The 22,430-nt window shown below is 32.9% G+C and overlaps 1 long non-coding RNA gene across 1 annotated transcript in view; it reads right to left on the bottom strand.

Moving 5' to 3' along the window:
- Window positions 1-7,855: 7,855 nt before the first annotated feature.
- LOC125754578 (uncharacterized) overlaps window positions 7,856-22,430 on the bottom strand; it is a 50,206-nt gene continuing 35,631 nt past the window's right edge. The window contains exon 3 of the long non-coding RNA XR_007409206.1: window positions 7,856-8,406. This is a non-coding gene — a long non-coding RNA (uncharacterized LOC125754578). The remainder of the gene's footprint in view (window positions 8,407-22,430) is intronic.

Genomic DNA, 22,430 nt, shown 5'->3' with positions numbered 1-22,430 from the left:
TTGTCAATAATGCTACAGTGAACATGGATATGTAGATAATTCTTTGATATTCTGTTTACATTTCCATTGGATATTGACCCAGAAATGGAATTGCTGGACATAATTGTTTTCTGTAGTGATTGCACCAATTTGCATGCCCTCCAACAGTACACAAATGCTCCCATTTACTCCACATCTTTGCCAACACTTGTTACTTCTTGTCTTTTGGATGGCAGCCATTATATTAAATGTGAGGTAATATCTACTGTAGTTTTGATTTACCTTTCCCTGATGATTAGTGATGATGAGTACCTTTTCTTGTCTCTATTAGCCATCTATATGTCTCCTTTGAAAAAAAAAAAAAAAGAGTTACTCTGACCATTTTTAATCGGATTTTTTCCATTGTGAGTTGTATAAGTTTTTTTAATATATTTTGGTTATTAATCCCTTATCAGAAATAAGATTTGCAAATATTTTCTCCCAATTCGTGGGCTACCTTTTCATTTTGTTGATAACTTCCTTTGCCAAGTAGAGGTGTTTTTTTTTTTTTTTAATTTGATAGAGTCTCACTTGTTGATTTTTGTTTTTGTTGCCTTTACTTCTTGTGTTAAATCCAAAAAAGTCATTGCCAAGACTGCTGCAAAGGAATTTATGCATGTTTTCTTCTAGGAGTTTTATGGTTTTAGGTCTTATGATCAAATGTGTGTGTAATTCACTTAAGTTGATTTTTGAGTAATTTGTAAGATAGTGGTCTAGTTTTCATTCATTGACACTACATTTTTGTTTAAAGTTATATATGTGTGTGTGTGTCTAAAATAGGTGTTTTAGGACTTTTGCTTAATTCACTGTCTATACCCACTTAGATTTATTTTATTGACTAGGTCATCATTTTATATGTCTACATGCCTTTCTTTTTGTCTTTGCATGTTTAATTGATTGGGAAATGGGCAGTGCTGAGATTAGTTTGCAGTCATTTTATATTCTGCTGTATTTTTCTAAGGATATTTTGTTGTTGCAGCAGCAGGCGGTAAGGTTACATGAGCTCAAACTACAAATGCTGTCTCCCCCTTGGTATGCAGTAGCTCATATCTCTTTCTTACTACTATTACTTCTTGAAGCTGCCTTTTAACCAGGACCCCAGGGGTTCTCCATTGTTTATACATAAATTGGCTTTCAGCCAAGGACTTTTTTCAGCACTGTGCTCGTTCTGTGATTTTTTTAAAATCTATAGATTCTGCCCCAATTTACAGCTGCTTTACTGGTCTCACATTATCGTTCCTCTGATGCATCAAGCCTAGAAAGCTTTTAACTTCTGCCACTTGAACTGCTCATGGCTAAGAAATGCACTCAGTTGAAAATAACAAAATGACAACAATGAAAAAGGGAAGAAACATTTCTAGTTTTATCTTGCTCTAATATTCAAGAATAAATCCTCTCTTCCCCTACTTGTATTAACACTGAAACATTTTGCATGTGTGTTCGTGTGTGTGTGTATACACAAATAGACATATACACATATTATGATTTGTGTTAAATAAGTTAAACAAAACTTGTACTTTCTATTTGTATTTCTTGCTTATATTTATGCTTAAATGTATATAATTTTATTTATCTCTTATTTTGTATACATACCATAGGAATCATTAAAATACAAATGTGGAAAGAAGGATGTTTAGCCAGCATGGGTGATGTTGATGTCAACCCCCTGATGAGGACACTGGGCAGGGAGGACAGGTTTGGACATTCTACTTTTAAGGTACCTACAAGGATTCCAAGAGAAAGTGTCATCTAGACAGTTAAATGTATAGGCTTGGAGCTCAGAGGTGAAATTGTGTTAAGACAGAAGTCTGTGTTTCATGCAAACTGGCAGGCAGCTGACATGCACTAGTGCAGCCTTTTTAGGCTGTCTGCTATCTGCTCAGGTTAGCAGTGCCCATGCCTTTTATACTTGCTTTTGTGAAAGTGCTGGAGAGGTAAGTCTCCTTTTCCATTTCTCTTTACCTTCCCATCTATCATCTCCCACCCTAAACTCTGCTTCCTTTATTTCTCTTCAATTTGTCATTCCCTCCCTCCCCCCTCTTTTGGTATCTCCTTTTCTCTTTTCTTCTTTTTCTCTTTTGCTTAATTTTTGAAATGCATGTTAAGCCAGTATTTTCTACTTCTGTCTGTTGATTTTGCTTAAGTTCTTAAATCCAGCTCTCTCATTCTTTTTTTTACCTATCGTGTACCTCTTTTGTATGCATATGTTTTTTTTCTTTCTACAGCTGACTGTATCTTTTTTAACTTTGTTGAATGCATAAATAAACTATATTTTAGTTTCTTAACCCTAATTTTAAAAAGCAGGTGAGTTGATTGTTTACAGTTCCTCCAAGGAAACAGTTAACACAATTCATTCTGCCTTGGGAGTTTTCCTGTGGTTAATGATTGCTGATTAAAGCCACCAGGAGGAGTCCTCAGCTGGTATCTTTGGGTGTTAATTTCATTATTGCTGGCACATCTTATTCCAATCTGTTGTCCCACACATTTTCCCTTTGGTGATGTCATCTGTCCTCTTTTCACCTCCTTTTGGAAGTTCACAGATTACAAGTGAAGTCAGATCCAAAGCATTTCACAGTGCTGCTTGGATTCAATTGTGAAAACCCAACAGAGAAAAAATAATTGATAAGTTCCTAAGTTATTAACACAGTTGATGGTTGACTTCCTTAAACTAAAGCTTCCTCTGGATTCTGTAACAACAAAAGTAAATAGCCATCTCCTCTCTTGTAATTTAAAGAAAAAACAAATAATTAAGTTTCCATTCCATGGACACATATGGAACAAATGTTTGTGGTTCCTGCTTGCTACTAGCCCAAGAAGAATACATCATGGTCTTGATCTTGAAGCGTGTCTCGTCTGTGAAGAATCCTACATTAGGAATGTAGACAGGTTCTATATAGACAACAAAAACACAACAATTACAACACATCCTCCCTTCAATAAAAATTATGGTTTTATAGTTCAGAAAAAATAAGTGGTACACTAGAGTTCAGGGAAATAAACTTGATCACCATCTCTTTGCAAATACTATAAGTATCCTTATTCATACACTCATTTACACATTGTTCCTTTAAGCAACACCATTTAGAATTATTGTATTAACATTATTTATGTGACAGTATATGTACCTTATTTTATATAATATCTGAAATCATGCCATACAAACAACAAACTATTTCACTCAAAGAAATCTGTGAATATAAAATAAATAGCAAATGCCTGGGTAATCTGAAGATGAATCCCTGTATATGTTTTTGTTTGTGTTGTTATTATGTAAAGAGTGATCCTAGAGACTATGACATCTGCTAATTACTACTATACCACTTAGTTTTATAAAAATAATTCTAGAAATCTAAGGACGTTTGAAGTACAGTTTTAGAATGAAAGAAATATCTTATCTTCTTAGAGAAAAACAAACCAAAGAAAAATCTCAAAATACCTGGAGCTTATTAAACTTCTTTTTTTCAATGTGTTAAAGTTTCTATGTAGCCACTTCCATTCAAAAATAAGAAAAAGATACCTTTTTTCCCCAAATACTTTTGTTCTGTTTCTCGTTATTGTTTGTGCCTATCAGAATGCTTATGGATATAATTCATAAGTGTTTGTCTGAAGATCTCATACGTATTCAAGATTAAGTTAAGGACTGAAATAAAGACTGCATTAATTTTGCTACAAGGAAACACACATTTCTTAGAGTGATGCATTAATTTTTTTATTGAATAATAAATATGTGACATACATACAGCATGAGATTGCAAAGGATTTTCGAATTCCGTAGCTCAATTATTCTAAAAACAACCCGAGGAAGTACTCTCAGAATAATTAGAATTCCTAGATACTTTGTTTCCAGTTGTAGTGTTCTGTCTTTATAAACTCTTTACACTGAATACTAAAATTCAAGTCTTTGTTTTTAATATTTGAAATTGGTTTGGGTATCACACACATACAGATACCCTTAACAAGTAAAGAATAGTTGAAAACTAACAAAATTCCTTAAAATCAGTTTGTAGATATGGCAGATAGAAACAGGTAGATTTGAATAGTGTTTGTGATGAAGACATTATAGGTAATATTGCACTTATTTTCAAATTTTCTAAATAGCAGCATTGACAATATACCCATAAATTCAGTAAATTACCATGAGGCCAAATTTCTGAGATTTTGTAGACACACTCACAACAAAATAGAAAAACCCAAACCAAAAAATAACAATAAATAAAAATTCAGGTAACACATATTTTCCAGACATATGACCAGTCTAAAAATAATCAAATCCAGAGGGAAGAGGCACCATGCAAATGGAAGATTATTTAGAAAGCCGTATTCTAGTAGGACTAAGGAGGAAAATAAAATAAATGGAAAAGGAAGTAATCAAGTCTCTAATAGCTGGGAAAACTAATAACCCAGGATGCCCTTGCGACTCATTAGAGTAAACAAGAGGAAATGAAAACCTGTATACGATAGCCCAGTCAACGTTTTTAATCCATGGAAATTAAAGCTAGAGAGAATATTGTAAAATAAATTCACAGAAAATCCTGACATGCCATTTTAGATTTTAATGTCTTCATTTTAATTATACCTATTTCCCCTCTTACTGCTTTTCTATCATCTAACATTGATATACAAAAGTAAAGTGAGAAAGAATTATGAAATCAACATTGATAAACCAAATAATTTCTAAATATGTATTTAGCTGGAAGCTTTATATATTTGTCAGAACTTCTGGGCATTTATGCATTCATCCAACTGTCATCATTCCGAAATTCAGACTCACTATCTCTATGTCACCATGTATCATACCTTTTTGGATTGTGCTAATCACAGGAATCTTCAGTGAAATAGCCTTAATTTTACATAAGTGGTTGGTACCTCATTTTCTTCCATTACTATAATCAATTACTTATACATATTCTTCAATTCTTTCTTCAAACCAAATATTCTACCTAAAAGCCTACTTTTTTTTTTTCTTTACCTTAGTTGTAAACATGACATGTTCAGGCTTTATTTTATATCAGCTCCAAATACATTTTGACATACAAAGGGTGTTCAAAATATTTTCAGTTGATTTAGGAATATACAAACTAGATTTTGAATCTCTTGATAATTGAATTTATATGACTCAACATCTTATTGTAATGTATCTCTATAATGCTTAGTGTTGTTTTATAAACATTTAAGGTTAAATCAATAAAGGGAATGATATCTTACTGATGATGTAAAGGTACTAAAAGAACTCTAGTGCCGAGGTTTCTGTATATTTGCAGATGTGTGTATGCATGGGATGCATATACTTAGAAAAACATTTTTAAAATGTGAACTACCAAGAATACAAATGCATTGTAGAACTTTTAAAATTAGTCTACAGCCTGAAAAAAATTCATTTTCCTAAAATTAATTAGGCTAGGCCAACATTTTCTTGTCTCCTCCCGCCCCCATCCCACCCCCACTCCTCTATCCTGCTGCCTCTTCTGCCTATTTTTTGAGCCTTCTTACTCACCTCTTGGCAATTTCATTTGGATTCCTTATAACTGACCTTGCCTTTGTCACTGGTACTACACATCGTGTTTCCACCTCTAATTCCATTACTGCTGTCAATTGAAAGGTTTTTGTTTGTTTGTTTGCTTATGTTATTACATTTTGCACCACTCTGAGAAAAATGATATGAGAAACAAGTAAAATAAGAAATAGCTTGGAAATGTGTAAATGAATTTATTTACAGTGAAATGAATTATATAATTGTGACTATATTTTCACACGTACACCTCAATAGATGGAGCAAGGGATATTTGTTTCATCAGTGGCACAGCAGCTCCCTATAGCAACAGAAGCTTCTCCTTGACTCCCTTACTGGATCACACAAATCTTAGACAATGAGACACAGCAGAACAGATGGGATATTTCCCTCACAGGATATAAGTGATTCTAATGAGGCTTGAATATTGTCACCTTCGTAGATTAATGTATTTATGGTTTTTAATTTTATTCACCTATAGCTGCGACTGTAAGTTAGACAGTTTTTCTTGTCCTCTTGATGCTTTCCTTTATGACATCACAGACTTCTGCCATTCTACATAGTTATCAAAAAAATCCCATATTCTGTATTATTTTCCTAACACACTAGAATATTTTATTTTATGTAATTAAATCAATAATGATATTCAGAAATTTACTGAAATAAAATATCCTACTAATAAGTCGGGAGCAATACTCAGATGCTCCATTTAAATATTTCAGATTGTTGTTATCCTATTGACTATGTTAACTAAAATTTCAAAACCTGCTTATTCCTTATTCTAATTCCTAGACTGAATTCCAGCTGGGTCCATCATATAATGTGGTTTTTTCAATAACTTTACTTGACCACAAAAGAGAAATTGATTTATAATAGAAGTATATATGTTTATTGCCATAGTGCTCAAATGTGAAAGATAATATTTTAAATGATGGAATTTTGTAATTTAGTAACTTGAGAGTCTCATACCTTGCATACAAAATGTGTTATATTTTGTTGCCTTGATTGAGTCACTCACTGGCAATTATGTATATACTTTTTTCTCTTCTATTATATTTCTAGAAGAGCTGCTGGCACACATGTTTAAAAAAGTGAATAACAAATTAATGAATGGGCCTCCATTTCTCTTGCAGTAGAACTTAAAAATAAATTGGTCCTTCAGACAAACAAATTGGCACATTAAATGCCAAAGTAAAGATAACATTTGTAGCCTTTATAGTATAGAATGTATAGGTTTAAAGAGTAAGATAGTTGAACAAACTTGGTGAAAATGCTGTCTTGCTACTGACAGGTTTTCATTGGAAAACAATTCTCTTTTACAATTTCAAGATAGTCACAAATGTCATGTCTACACGCTGACATTGTTATCCAGAGGCAGAGAAATAACCTGTGGATATCTTAGATTTCTTTCTTAGGGATAAGCAACATCTTTGATGTCCCTAGGAGACGTCTCTCATGTCTATGTTGGTGTGATCGGGCCACATGCTCACTGAGGGGGAAGGCTTCCAAAGCACAGGCTCATTTCAATATACAGGACATGGCTGATGCTTTGTCACCTCCAGATCTCATTCTACCAAGGTGGAATGTTGGTTTGTGAATGTTAGGATGTGACTCCACAGTGGCTCACTTCTATTCAGAGTGAGTTTAGAGGTGATGAGAAAGAAACTGGCTATACATTTAATCCTGAAAATGTACTTTATTAAGTGGTCTTTTATCTACTTTATCTAAACTATCCTGAGGTTTTAGGTATGTAGATAACTCCTATAATTTTTAATGACAACAGAATCTTTTTCATCATTCCAGGGCATATTTCACCAGAAATTATGAAAGGAAATATTAGAAAATGAGTACTAATGCTGTTTTACTCAAAATTCCTTAGGTGTTTGGCTTGTTTTTATAAGATTTACTGCTAATCAAAAATGAACAGGGCAATTTTAGTAATGAATATATTGTGAATTCAGTTAGGAACCAAACTGATATTCCTCTGATACCTGCTTTTAGGTAGAAAAGTGAAAGATTATCAATAACTTATTAAACTTGTTCAAACAAGTGGTCCTTTTCAATATACTTTTGAAGAAAATCGTTTTATTTCAAAATCCTATCATTACTACAACTTAGTGATAAAGATTTCATTCTCTCTATTGGAGCTCAAAAAGAATTCAAGTTTTTGGAATTAAAAAAATAAACTGTGTATCTTGTCAGAAAATATCACTCACAAATAACAGAAAATATCATTCTTAAATATCCATATCACTTTGCAAGAATAAGAAGGTAAAAATGGTAGTCACTTGAAATATTTTATAGACAAGTTTATTTCCTAGAGTCCTTCACACTGTCCTAATTTATGTAACATTCAGAAACTCTTCATAAATAATCACACTTCAGAAAAATGTAATATATAGAAAACCTAATTTTCCTACATACATATCCATTTGATTACAGATAAAATAATAATTTCATAAGGCAAACAGATATAGGATTCTTCAGATCCTTTGTGACAAAAAGGAGCTTCTTCAAGTCATTAGATTAGAAGACTAATAAATTATCATATAGACTATAGCAATACCTTTTTTGCTTACACAGTGTTGAATGTAGTTAAATCACAGTGAATAGGTCAAGAAGATCATTGTATTATGTTTATCAGTACAATTTCAATTAAGTTAAATTAGCAATGTTGTCCAGAGAAAAATATCATTTCATCAGTATGCATTTGAACATTTAGAAAGATATTTATCAACTCTCTAAGGACGGAGACTCTACCTCACCTGTGAATTTTCATGATCTACAAAGTACTTGGCAGATATAAAAAATCCTCAAAAATATTTAGTGAAGGGATGCTGACTCAGGTTTCCATCATAGACAAACTCCACGGCCAATAACTGTGTGGAAAATAAATAAGGGTTGAGTGAATTGGGTAGCATACTTAATGCAGATACATTTTTAAAATATATATGGAATTTCTACTCTTATTTTTATTGTGAGATATAACACACATATATAATGTGTATAAAAATAATTGTACACTGCTAATTTTTACAATGTGAACATTGATAAAACTCTCACCCTAATACATAAAGCATTGTCAATACTCAAGGATCTACCATATGCTTCTCTTCAGCAAATTCCCTTCTCACTAAGTTAACCACAATTCTAATTTACATTAACTGTGTTTTTGCATTTTTATTATAGAGTTTAGTTACTCAAGTATACTTCCCTAAATACTAAAGTTTAGCTTTACCTATTTTTGAACTTAGTGTAAATGGAATTAGGCAGCACATGTCATTTTGTATCGTATCTCTTTCACTTTGCATTATGATTGCATTTCATCCAGGTTACCTTGTGAAGATATAGTTCATTCATTGTCAAGGATATGTTGCATAATATTGTATGAATCAATACTATTTATCTATTTCCCTGTTATGTTTTTCCCATTCATTGCTCTTTTTATTAATGGGGTTATGAATATTCTTACCCATGTCTCCTTTATGTAGGTATACATGCATATAAGCATAGATTTCAACTGTGTATATATCTAAGACTGAAATTACTGCATCACAGACATGTGTAGGTAAATGTTACTGATGCTAATTAAACATTTTCTGCAATGGTTGTATGAGTGCTCACTCTCAGTAGCAATGTACATAACTTTCATACTCTAAGCTATCACATGTTACATTGTCAATCTTAAAATTTTAGCCACACCAGCAAGGATGTCCTTGTGTTCCATATTTTTTAACTTATCTGATTATTAATAGAGTCAAACATTATTTCATATGCTTATTTACCATTTAAATTTCCCTTTTTGCTAAATCAGCTATTTGGTCCTCTTGCCCATTCTAGTCATCTGTTTTTAAATTATTGACATTGTGGTTTATTACATATTCTCAACATAAGACCTTTGTTGATGATATATTTTGCTAATATAGCCTTCCCATTTTTGTCTTGCCTATTGGGTTTTCCTAAAACTATTTACTCATAAATAGTGAGCTATTTATTTTAATAGGAACATTTTTATCTGTTGTCTGATAGTGGGTAGTGATATTTTTCCCTATTTAAGAATATTAATCAGAAATCAGGATTATATCATGTTATATTATAAATAATTGCATTTGTTTCTAAACTATTTCTTCCTCTTGAGAATATTAGATCCATGAAGACAGTAATGAAGTTATTTTGATGTATGTTGTATAATAATATTGAAGAGAGTATAACACAAAGCAGAAAATAAAGAGCTATAGAATATACTTATCTATAGCTATATATCTCTGTATCTCCTTATTTCTATCCATCTACCTACTAACCATCAAAACATCATTCACACACAGGTACCAATATGATGTTTTCAGGTATTACTATATATTAATATTTTAATTATTTTCCTACTAACTAGAAAAAAAAACAATTGAAATCTAAATAAGATAAAAACACAAGGTGTTCCACAGAATGGATACTTTTGTTGGAGTTCTCTTCTGATGTACACAATCCTTTTTATGAGGCTTTATTTTAAGACATTTTAACTTTTCCTTTAATTTGAAGTTCCGAGTGATCCTGTTAGAACTTCAGAGCATATAAACAATCAGTAACCAGAACTACATTGATATTTCTCATGATGAGTGCAGTTAAAGTCCTAGATTCCTGAATGTGCATGTATTTGACTACCATGAGCTCTTAGAATCCTATGAGATGTATGCATAGCATACTGTTGTTATACAAATGTTCCTTTTTTTAAAAAAGATTTATTTATTCGTTTATGAGAGACACAGAGAAAGGGAGGCAGAGACAAAGGCAGAGGGAGAAGCAGGCGCCCTGCAAGGAGCTGGATGTGAAACTCGATCCCAGATCCTGGGATCACACCCTGAGCCAAAGACAGATGCTCAACAACTGAGCCACCCAGTTGTCTTTTTATTTATTTATTTATTTATTTATTTATTTATTTATTTATTTATTTGAGAGAGAGAGAGAGAGAGCAAGGGAGAGAGAGAAAGCATGCACACATTCTGACTTATTTTTTTCATTTTAACTGACTGAGCCAGGAACCCCAAAAGTCCAACTCTTTATGCCAGCTCTGGTCGTGATCTCAGGGTGGTGGGATTGAGCCCTGAATTCAACTTTATTTTATCCAAATGCTTTAGTTTTTGTGTGGGCTCCTTACTTGGAAGATGTGTGGGACTTGCTTGAACCATGAGGACCAGTCCCCTAGGCTAAGTGGCTCTCTAGCCCTCTTTAATTTACAGAACTTGGTTAAATCTTGGCTGTTGAGTTCTTTACATATTCAAATGCTTAGGAGAAAATATAAAAGATTAATCCAGAGAAAAATAGTTTCCCCCAAGAGCAGAACAATTTTAACCATTTGCCATGTCCTTAGAAATCATGCTGATCCTTCTTGGCTTCCTAAGGAACTTGCTTAGCTAAAGGCTAAGGTGTTTTCCCAAATCACACCTTCATCTAAGTATTTCTACAATAGTTACCTTGGTTGCATGTAGTTTCAAAGAAAAAAAATGGAAAAAGAAAGCAATAAGAGCACTTGAAATATAGAGACCACAAAAGAGGAACAAATCCTTTAATTGTGCATTACTCTGTACATAGGAAATAATTTTATTAATTTATTTCTTCTCGGAGAAAATTCTATTCCTTGATATCATAGAATAACAGAGCACATAACTGTGACTTTGACTGTAGGCTTGATTTTTTTTTTAAGATTTTTATTCCTTTATTTGAGAGAGAGAGAGAGAGAATGAGAGAGAGAGAACACAAGCAAGGAGAGGGGCAGAGGAAGCAGCAGACTCCCCACTGAGCAGAGAGCCAGATTTGGGGCTCAATCCCAGGACTCTGAGATTATGTCCTGAAACTCCCAGGCACCCCTGTCGGCCTTGATTAAAGAGTGAGAGAGGTGGGGAGGACAAAGTCTTGAGTTTTCACACAACATTTAATATATAATTTAAAACAAGTAAAAACAATATTAAATATTAAATCTGAATGCCCATAATCCATGTACAAGTAACATTGTTCTAAATACATATTTTATTAAAGAATAAGAGAGTTAAGTTTTACATGTAAATATATTCAGAATGGTATTATTTATGGCATGGGAAATTATTATATTTTTTCTTTTTTGGCATGGGAAATTAAAAACTACTTATGTCCAATATTAAAATGGTTAGCAAAATATTGGTATATCCATATGTATTATTGAGACATTATATATAATTTTACCTTATAATACTTGCACTATTAAGCTAAATAAAATAGGGTTTTATATTTTAGGACTGCAATAATATAAAGAAAGTAATAGATGTGATGGCTTTTGATATGTTACTTTGGCTAGCTTTCTATTCCCAGTTGTTTAACAACACTAATCTAGGCGCTCCTGTGAAGGAATTTTATAGATGCAATTAGATTCCCTAAAGAGTACATTTTTAGGATATTACTGTGGGTATGCTACCATAATCAGAAGATTTTTAAAGTAGAGCTGAAGAATTCCATCTGTAGACCATAGCTCTGTCCCCTGTTCGTATAATTCTAGCTTGCACCAGATCTTCGCTTCTTAACTGCCCATGGACACCAGGTTCTTACCATCCTGTGAGGTTTCAGTTGGCTAGTGATCTTTCCTTCCTGATAGTCTAATTTCAGAATTGGGATTGCTTAGTTAGTCTCCACCACTGTGTAAACCAACTCCCTCTGATATATCCTTCAGTATATTATCTCACTGGTTCAGTTTCTCCTGAATATTGACCAGATACAAGAGATATTATGTATGCAATATGTTTCCAAAATGAGAAAATATCCCAAAACTTTGTGTCTGCTTCAGGTTACTGAATAAGGTTTTGGTTTATTTTTTCAATTGCTTTATTTCTATAATTTATACAGGTGTATTAGACCATAATAGTTAAATGCTATTATATTTTAAGGTTTTATGTATACTTTCCTGATCTTATTCTACTATCAACATGTAACTTCATATAACATTTATATATATAAATATATAAATTATATATATATATATATATATATATATATATATATAATATGTATCTATAATGTCCACCTTTTGGCCAATTTCTATCTCCTGGGTTTAAATTGGTCTGATAGGCCAAGCGTTGATCAAATGCCCTCCATGGTGCCAGGCCCAAATTTACTGACAATACAGTCTTATACCTAGAAGTTCAGACAAGTCCTTTTTAATAATTTCATATAGGAAAAAGTATTTCACTAACTTGTTCAACCAAAAAACTATTATGTTTTGTTTTCTGTGCCAGATTCTGTTTAGATTCTGGGTAAATTTAAGATCTCAGTCTGGAAGAAGTTTTATAAACGTAACATTGAATAAATAACTTTAATGCAATGAAATAATTTTCTTAGTAAATAAAAATGTAAGAGACCTAACTTGATAATTGTGATCCCAGTGAAATTGCTCAGTACTGTCCACATTTTCTAAATGCACTGAATACTACCTGTTACTCTAGGCTTCATCTTATATTATAACAAATAAGCTCCAAAAAGTGTTATACAGAACAGTGTAATATTGACTGTTCTGTTTAGAAAGGACACATAAAGGGAGGACATGAATGAAGATAATTTTACATAATAGGAAAACTGTAGGAATTTCTAAAAATGTAAAAAAAGGCTAGTCTTCTAAATCCTGAGTATCTGAACATGACAAAGATTTGATATAATTAATTAATGTTTATCTATGTATATACATAAATGTATACATACATATATAGTGACTTGAGGCTCTTAAGTCTTTCTATAAATACCGATGTGCTTTACTTTGGTGAAACCCCAGAAAAAAAAAAATTATGTTCTCAGAAGAAAAAAGAAAAAAATCTACTGTTCATGTTTTGCTCAAATTATGACCTCACTAAAATTTTATCTGCTCCTACAAAACTTAACATATTTATGAAGGATCCATCAAAACATGAATTATAGAAGGCTGATATGATCTATCCTGCATTATTGGCAAAAGCCTCATGCTCTATCTCTGGCCTCTAAATGAGGCTCTGTTTTCTGTTTGAAATGTTGACCAGAGGATACTACAAATGTATACTCATTTCTCTCTCATGCATTTTTTAATTCTAATTTCTCTGTACAGTTTACCCATTATGATTTTTGTAGTTATTACTGTACAACTACCTATTTTATATGAGAATCATTTCTCCTTAATAAAAAATAGCATATAAGCTTTCTAACTGATATTTAATCCTTATATGCCAATAGTATATTTAATTGATGTATATAGAATTTTAATGATATGTTTTCATATGCAATATATTTCCAAGTTTTTATTTAAATTCCAGCCATTTAATATATAGTACAATATTAGTTTCATGTGTAGAATTTAGTGATCCATCCACTTATATACAATACCTAGTGCTCATCAACAATGGCTGTCCTTAATACCTATCATTTATTTAATCCATCCCTCCCACCCAGCTCCCTTCTGGTAACCATTGGTTTGTTCTCTATAGTTAAGAGTCTGTTTCTTGGTTTGCCTTTCTTTTCTCCTCTTTTTCCATTATCATCTGTTTTGTTTCTTAAATTCTGCATATGAGGGGTGCCTGGATGGCTCGGCAGTTGAGTGTCTGCCTTTGGCCCAGGGTGTGATCCTGGAGTCCCGGGATTGAGTCCCGCATCGGGCTCCCTGCATGGAGCCTGCTTCTCCCTCTGCCTTGTCTCTATCTCTGTCTCTCTGTGTCTCTCATGAATAATTTTTTTTAATTCCACATGAGTGAAATCATTCAGTATTTGCCTTTCTCTGACCAACTTATTTTGCTTAATATAATTAATATTCTTTAGTTCCATCTATGTCATTGCAAATGGCAAGATTTCATTCTTTTTGATTGCTGAGTAATATTCCATAGTAATATATAAATATTCTACTCACAGAATATAAAATATTTTTATATTATTTGAGTAGATCCCTAGTAGTACAATGGCTGGATCATAGGGTAGTTGTATTTTTAACTTTCTGATAACCTCTGTACTGTTTTCCAGAGTGGCTGCAGCAATTTGCAATTCTCACCAAAACTGTAAGAGAGTTCCATTATCTCTGTATTCTCATCTATATCATTGTTTCTTGTGTTGTTAATTTTAGTCATTTGACTGGAGCAAGGTGGTATCTCATTGTAGTTTTAATGTGTATTTCCCTGATGATGAGTGATGTTGAGCATCTTTTCATGTGTCTTTTAGCCATCTGGATGTCTTCTTTCAAAAAAATATCTATTCGTGTCTTCTGCCCATTTTTAAAAATGGATTATTCCTTTTTTGGGTATTTAGTTTTATAAGTTCTTTACATATTTCTAAGTACTAACCCTTTATCAGCAACTACAATACTTCTAGCCAGAAGAGAGGACTTACTATTTTTATTTCTCTTCATAGAAGCTCAATTACATACTAGTAATTCAGAAGAAGATTGTATTAAGCTTCAAATATCTGTGAGTTTTAAATTTTTAAATGATTTATAATGCACTGATACATAAACTAATCTATAAATGCTTCACTTAAACAGAAGCTATCTTAACCATTATTATTTATATACATCATCATGTATTTGTTGTTTTTATGTAATATTATTGGTAATCAATGGAAACTAGAAAACGAAATGTCAGAGAACACTTATAAAATTTATCAATTTAATAATGCCAACATTAAATAGTAACTATTAAAGCAAAATGCAATTTAAAATTGCAAAGTTCATAAATATGTAAATCAACAATGGATAAAATACTTAAGGAAAGATTTATTTTATTTTATTTTATTTTTTAAGGAAAGATTAATACAAATAGTTGATGCTGAACTGGAACTTGAAGAAGAAAGAATATCTGGATGGATAGCAGTAAGAAACTGTCAAAATCGTGAAAAACAAAAGTGAAAGAAAAACTGACAAATTAGCATATTTCAATGTTTATGAAACAGTAACTAGAAAAGTCTTACAAAATGACTGAGCTATACATGAGTTATGAAAAACAAATTTGGATTAAGCTGTCACTATTTTCAAAAGGTTCTTCAAACAGTGCAGTTTAGATTTAATAAAATTGCTAATGACCTGAGATCATAAAAGGACCATAATGATTACAGTGAAACAGAGCTTAGTTCATCCACTTGTGAATCTGGTCAATTATATTAATTACTAGTTCTGTGAACTTGGGCGAATTAATTTACTTCTGTGACTAGCAGGAGCACTGATATATAGTTCAATAAACATTAGTTCTCACATTTCTCATCCACTTTCTTTGGGGTAATAGTAAAGTAAAAGTAGGAGTAAAAAAAGTTGTACATGCACAAATGAGATAAAAAAACATAGACTTATTTATAGATTAAACACATATTGGGACACTTGGGTGGCTCAGTGGTTGAGCGTCTGCCTTTGGCCAAGGGCGTGGTTCCAAGATCAAGTCCCGCACGGGGCTCCCCGCATGGAGTCTGTTACTCCCTCTGTCTGTCTCTGCCTCTCTCTCTGTGTCTCTCATGAATAAATAAATACAATTAAAAAAAAATAAAAACATAAATTGCAGGTAACATTTGCATATTCAACTTAATCTATATACCTTGAATCTTTTGTCATAAATCTAGACAAATTATCAACATCATTATAAAAATATTTACGAAAAATCATTTAGCAAGTTCTAATTGATAATAAAATGCTAACAGAAAATATCGTTGGAAATTTCCTTATAATCATTGCAAAGCTTTTTACAAAAGTGGAAATGTATAATTACAAAACAAATGCTCAGAGCAATTTTACTCTAGACACATTATCCAATATCTTGTATGACATTTATTTTCATTTATTAAATATTGGAAGAATATTATGAGTCAAGAATGAAATTGAACTTCATGAATATGATATTAATAAATCAAAAAAATTAAACTATGAGAACTTAAATCTCACTTAAAGTCACTGCAAGGTGCCGTGGCTCATCTGCACTTGGCTTGTGGGAAGAAAGGGCAACTGAAGACAACTTTCTTTCTTGCATTAAAAAAAAGTTTAATTGTGCCGAAAAAAAAAAATGATCTCAATTTATAATCAAATTATGTAAAAAGCAAACTTCAGCCATTAGAAGCAAAGACACATTTATTAAAGTACTGTTCAATTAAACATTATTATCATTTGATTATTATTGTTACTATCAAATAAGTGAATTACCAAAGGATGTTAAGTTGCATCTCAATAGAATGGGATTTGAAAAAAAATGCATAGTTGCATTTTGCTAGTGTATCAGACAGCAGAAAGATAAAGCCGAAACATTTAATATCTTCAAACTGTTAGAAAAAAAAAAGTTTTTGTTATGTTTTTCTCAAATTACTGTTAAATAACATGGTTTGAAATTGGTGTAGGTATTGTAACATGGAACTATATTTACTTTTTTACCACTTACTAGTAATATCTGGATGATTTAAAAATTAATTATATAATGATGGAGTGTGATATTAATATTAAAGCTTGTAGTTTAATAAACAAATGCTTAAAATAATTTATTGTGCAACTCATAAAATGAAACTGAGATTGAACAAAGCAATGGTATATATTAACTTTTAAAATGTCCATAACTGGGGATGCCTGGGTGGCTCAGTGGTTGAGTGTCTGCCTTTAGCCCAGGGTGTGATCCTGGAGTCCCGGGATAGAGTTCCACTTTGCCTGTGTCTCTGCCTCTCTCTCTGTCTCTCATGAATAAATAAATAAAATCTTTAAAAAAAAAAATAAAATAAAAATGTCCATAATTGTTTGAGGAGGGATGAGAAACTGCAAATGAATTTTTAGCTTTTTGTATTTAAGTATAGTTGATACACAAAGTTGTATTAGTTCCATGTATACAACATAGTTACTCAATTTCTCTGTATGTTATGCTATGCTCACTACAATTGTACCTACCATCTGTCACCATACATTGCTCCTGCAACATTATTGACTATATTCCCTATACTGTGCCTTTTAGTCTTGTGACTTATTCATTCCATAACTGGAAGCCTGTATCTGTAACTGCAAGCCACTCTCCTTCACCCATTTTGTCCATTCCCCCACCCTTCTTCCTTCTGGTACTGGCAGTTTGTCCTCTGTATTTATAGGTCTGACCCTGCTGTTTGTTTATTCATTTGTTTTTTTTTAGATTCCATGTATGAGTGAAATCATATGGTATTTGTCTTTCTCATTCTGACTTGTTTCACTTGGCATAATACCCTCTAGGCCCATTCATGTTGTTTATAAAGAGTAAGACTGCATCCTTTTAATGGTTTTGTAATATTCTATTACACATAATTCTATTACATCTTTATCCATACATCTATTTAAAAGTGTCCATAAAAAAATAAAAGTGTCCATAAGTTTGGAAGCTACTTTTATGTATCCTTATTTTTATTTTATATTTACATAATAAAAATGAGTAAACAAAATAACATAATCAACAAATAATTACTTAAAATTATAGGCAAGGGAGTTGACAAGGTAATGCATAGACTTTAGAAGTGCAGCCTACATCTGCCCATATGACTTTCAGTCTACAGCCTCTCTCAAGGTCAAACTGATACCACATAATCCAAGGCTTCAACCACAGATCAACATGCTATAATAAACAATATCTAGTATGGCCAGAGAACGCCTCCAAAAATCACATTTGTCAGCATAAAGTATGTGGTGCAGCTCTACAGCCTTAGGTAAACAATGATACTGTTAATAGGCAAAAATCAAAGGCTTACAAATTATAACCTAGAAGCTGAGCGAAGATCAAATCTTTCTTTGCAATAAGTAGAATGGGGACAACCCAAATCTGCTGAATAATCCTCTGCTACACAACAGAAAACCCAAAATAATTCAGAAACTCTAGGAAAGTCTAACAGATAAAATTTAAAAACTACAATATTTTCTTAGTGATATTTTCTTTACCTTATCTGGGAAATAAACTTATTTATAAATTAAATTATTTGTTGAGTCGAACAATGGCAGTTTGACCTTGGTTGCTGCACTAATTGCTATGCAATATCTTGAGACTCATTAGCATTATCTTACCTTTCCAGACCATCTGGTATTTGATAGAACTAGATACAAGTACAAACAAAATGATCTTTTCTGTATTTCTAGGTCACTGTGGCATGATAATCTATTCTATTCTCATGTTTCTGCACAAGCATTAAATGCAAGTATTCATGACGAAAATTATTTTTATAATGAAACAAGTAAATTATCCACTACTATGATAGAATAAAAAGGTGCAGGGAAAAATTTTATTTGGCAGTGAAAATTCTTTCAATTCTAATCCATCATTAATGTTATTCCTCAGCCAAATGTTTTGCTCAATAAAAATGTTAAGAAGAGAAATCAAGATAACAAGGTCATCTTGACAAATTACTCACTGTTTTAGAAACCACAGATTACATATTTTCTTTCTCCAGCTTATATTTAAGGAAGGATAAACAGTAGTTAATCAAAAAATATACTGAACAATTACTTGGGAAATTTTAGAATTGTAAAATCATGTTCCTTGTGTGAAAACCAACTAGCTGTCGAAAGTTTTAGAGGATAGTGTTACTGTGATGAGTTCTGGGTTTGTCCATCATACCTGAGTGTCTTGAAAATTTCATCAAGGGAGAGCATGTTTTCCAATTTCATGCAGATGCCTATTTACACAAATTACAATATGTTGCTGTTAGCATCATTAGGGTCTTCCTGCCATGATGACCACATTTTCATGGGCACTTTGTACAAAAAAAAAAACTTGTCAAGCTAAGAGGAAAGTCTGATTTATAGCCACAAAATCTGTCATTTTGTCTCCTCGATTATTTAGAATCATTAGTGACAGCTACTTATTTCTGAGCACTAATGTGAGACACAAAGATCCATATACTCTCAATCTCATAGGTCCCTACACACACATCTCCCTCAAAATTTTATATTCCATTTCTTTCAGACTTGTTCATTTGAAGTTCTAAACAACTACCCAAGATGTTTTCCACTACTCAGGAGTCACCTGAGTGACTATAGGAGTCACCTCCTACTACTTTCCAATATATGCAACTTGGTTATTTAACTATTTACTTTTAGCTCTGTTACTAGGAAGACTTTTCTTCATAACTGTCCGTCAGAGCGATCTGAAAATGAGACTATAGTCTATTTCCAGCCATCTGGGAAACTAACTCAAATCTTTTTCTTTAAGTTCATAGAAAAACCTCTATAAGACCTCTGGTATGACCTGAAGAAGAGGCAATGGTCTATAAAATGATATCTGGGAGCCTGCATTCTCATGTGACTTACCTGCAGCTGCTAGACATTCTTAAACTTGATCTAGGATCTACCTCTATAATGATTATATTGATGAGTTATTGCTTAATAACAAATTACTCCCAGAATTTAGTGAGTTGAAAGAACAAGAATTTATTTTTACCCATGAATCTATGAGTACTTGAAGGTTAGATGGTCTACATGGGGTTTAACTTTGGGTTCAAGCTACAAATTGGGCCTAATGTGCCTTGGACCAGTGAACTAGCTGTAGAAGGTTTTTCTCAATTAATAATAATAATAATAATAATAATAATAATAATAATAAATTAATAATCCAAAAGATCACACCTTTGGCTGCATATTTTTGGTACATTTTAATTGATAAATGGGCTCAATGTTTATTCTACTTGAATTCTGGCCTGTCTGTGATTGCTTGGACTAGCAAAGTACAGTGGAAGTGTCACTATGCCCCTTCTAGGCCTAGTCTTGAGAGACTATATGAAAAACAAAACAAAACACTAAGACTGCATAGAGAAAGGGGCCCATGTGAATGCAACCTCTCAAGCATCTCTGCAACAACATTACTTATGTAAATGGAAGCTATTTATTTTCAAACATGACCAGATGCCAAGTGAGTGTCACTGGTGAACCGTGATGACACACTGAACAGAAGTCCCTCTGCGACGTTCAGCTCAATTTCCTGAACCACAAAAGTATTAGATATAATGAAATAGTTGTTGCCTTGAGTTATGCCTAGAGGCTAAGAAATAGAGCTAAGTACTTTGAGGGGTTCTATTCCATAGGTCAGGTGCTAACTATATTTAACCTGATTATACATTTGAAGCCTGGAAAAATTAGCACAGGACTCACTGTGAATTGTACTTAGACCAGAGCTTCCATTATAATCTAACTTCCATATCACCACGATAACTGGAGTATCTTTTGAGTTTCTTGATATTAGAGTCAACCTAGCAACTACGTCTAAAATTCTTCAAAATGTTAGTATATTCTTCTGCCTCCAGTATACTGTAAAACTATAAAGAGGTCACAGAGCCCTTTTAAAAAGGATCAAAATGATATCTGTTGTATATTTTTACAGTGGCATTATAGGGTCTTTCCTCTAAAGAAAGTATTCTCCTCCTCAATCAGTAGACTATCAGATTTTGAAGTGTTTTACATTCAGAAAAGGGTATAACAAGTATCATCTTACTGCTCACTAGCTCTTATTCTTAACTTTGGATTATATACATTTGAGCAACATTCTGGTTTCTGTCCCACCATGCAACTCCTAAAACCGTTATGATATTTTATACACTGACACAGATCCCCTTAGATAGGGGCAGGCTGAATTTCAGTCTCTCATTGCTGCACTTTATATTGATTTTGTGTGTCATGCATGTGTCAATATTTAAGTATTGCCACCTAGCTTTTGCTATCCTAAAATTCTGTTGACCCCATTCATATTAAAGAGCCTGGTTCCACAGAAGCATTTTCTACCATTAAATGTAGTTTATAGAGGTCAGCAACCATTGAGCCACTAAGATGCCAGTGTGGTCTCCATCAGGGGATTAGTAATTGACTAAGTGAAGGAAATGTCCTCGAGGACCTGCTGGGGAACACAATTAAGTGGTAGATATTTACATCTTGCAAATTAAATTAATTCTAACATCCTACTTCCTTAAGCTTCTAACCTTTCCTTAGTGTTGTAACAAAATGTCCTTTCATTACCATTTCAAGTACTGAAGGCTGTTATCCTGTCCAAGTTTTAATAAACCACCTCAGCCAAATTTTAGGACTATTTCTGGTACCCTTGACAGACCTGAGACCAGCAATGAGTGAGTTCACCCGTCAATAAATTATTTTCCAACAGCCTCATACTACATGTCTTTCCAGCCCAAGACATTTAAGATCTACTCATATATATTTGAAGTCAGATTACCTATGTTCATAAAATGGCTCCAATGCCTACCGTTTGTGCAAATTTTGGTTAATTAACCTGTGCCTCATTTTACCTATATGTAATAGCATAATTGTAAGATGATTTCTAATAGTGATAGAAGTGAGAAAATTAAGAAAGTACGTGTGAAGGATTTAGATCATTGTTTTCAAATAGCAAGTAACTGAGGTGCCTGGTGGCTCAGTCGGTTAAGCATCTAATTCTTGATTTCAGCTCAGGTCATGATCTCATGGGTCCTGGGATCAAGCCCCACTTGGGTTCCAAGCTCAGTGGGCAGTCTGCTTGAGTTTCTTTCCCTCTGCCCCTCCCCCCACTCATGCTGTCACTGTCTCTCTCTAAAATAAATAAATAAACCTTAAAAAACAGATTCTTTCCCTCTCCCTCTGCTCCTTCCCCACCTCTCAAAAAGAGAAAAAAAAAAAAAAGAAGAAAGGAAAAAAAAAGCAAGTAACTGTTTGGTTTAATTGTGTCCCCCAAAAGATGGTTGAAGTCCTAATCCTCAGTAACTAGGAATGTGTCTTTATTTGGAAAAGGGACTTTGCAGATGTAATCAAGCTAAGATGGTGTCGTTATGGGTTAGGCTGGGTCTTCACCCAATGACCAGTGTCCTTGTTAGAAGAGGAAATTCAGACACAGAAATGCAGACACATATAGAAGAGAATGTTATATGAAGATACAGAGAAGGCGGCATGACAATGGATGCAAAATGATGCATCAGCAAGCCAAGGAACACC

The sequence above is a fragment of the Canis lupus genome, chromosome 38 (genome assembly GCF_003254725.2).
Source record: "Canis lupus dingo isolate Sandy chromosome 38, ASM325472v2, whole genome shotgun sequence".
Taxonomy (NCBI): domain Eukaryota; kingdom Metazoa; phylum Chordata; class Mammalia; order Carnivora; family Canidae; genus Canis; species Canis lupus.
The sequence above is the reverse complement of the archived record's forward strand: the minus strand, read 5'-3'. Positions and strand labels throughout refer to the sequence as shown.